The sequence below is a fragment of the Anomaloglossus baeobatrachus genome, chromosome 2 (assembly GCF_048569485.1).
Source record: "Anomaloglossus baeobatrachus isolate aAnoBae1 chromosome 2, aAnoBae1.hap1, whole genome shotgun sequence".
Classification (NCBI taxonomy): Eukaryota; Metazoa; Chordata; class Amphibia; order Anura; family Aromobatidae; genus Anomaloglossus; species Anomaloglossus baeobatrachus.
In genome coordinates, this window is record NC_134354.1 from 723,572,891 (window position 1) to 723,573,937 (window position 1,047).

The following is a 1,047-nucleotide window of genomic DNA, read 5'->3' on the forward strand; positions in this document are numbered from 1 at the left end:
ATGACCGTTCTTCAACTGCCCGACTAAATTCTCGTGGTGGTTGCACTCCTGTTTGCAAGGTGTCGTGACCATGCTGCTTGGTTGACTTGTGCAGATTCAGTATTTCTTTGCCTCTGCGGCATCAGAAACACAGAAAGACTGATGCAGGCTGGGATTGGGAGCTAAAGGTGCGCTCAAGTAATCCTGCACAGTCTTAGTGCAGCGCTTACAAGTTCAATAGCAAGGAGATTTTATGCACTGTACATGTGCAGCCAATGCTGCTGTCTAGCAATGAGCAGTAAACAATAAAAAAATTAGTATCAAGGTTAAATTTGAATGAAAAGTTGCTTGTTTGTACAAGCACTATGTCATGCCAGTGATGGTAGCAAGGAAAGTGTGCACCTGAGTTGTCCCTGTAGCTAAGGGTCACTAGGCTAATCCCTGTCCTCAGGATTACCCCTCAAGTTGGAGATGCCTAAATCTTGTACATTGCTATACTCCTGTATATGATTCACCTAAATGTTCCCGCCTACCCACCAAGGAAGTAAAGGGGCAGATGAGCAAGGAAACACACAGGCAGTTCAGGCAAGTATGACAGGGCTCCAAGATCTTCTCCAGTTGGTAGCTGCATTGATGCTAAAGAAATGAACACCTCAGATTAACAGAAACGAGCTCCTCCAACACGGTCAAAAGTGAAATTCTATATCTGGCATGGAGTGAAGCTAGGTGTGGGTAGATATAGCGGAAGGGTAAGATAATCACAAGCTGTAGCTGAAATGAAAGCTAGGAGAATTCTTAGACACCAGGGAAAGGGTCCTTAACCCCTTCAGCATGGAAGGAAAAGTACATATGCAAGGCAACAGTCAAGTTAGCTCTACAGAAGGCGTGCAATCGATTGAATGCTTAAATCTCCTGACCCTAGGTCCCCCAGAGGGGACATTAGGATGCAGCACACTCATGACACACAATCCAACTATACCTGTTTCTATCATGATGAAAATAACCCGTTAAAGAGCTTTAATACCGCAACAGTGATGAAAAGCAATACAAAATTTCAGCACACAAGAG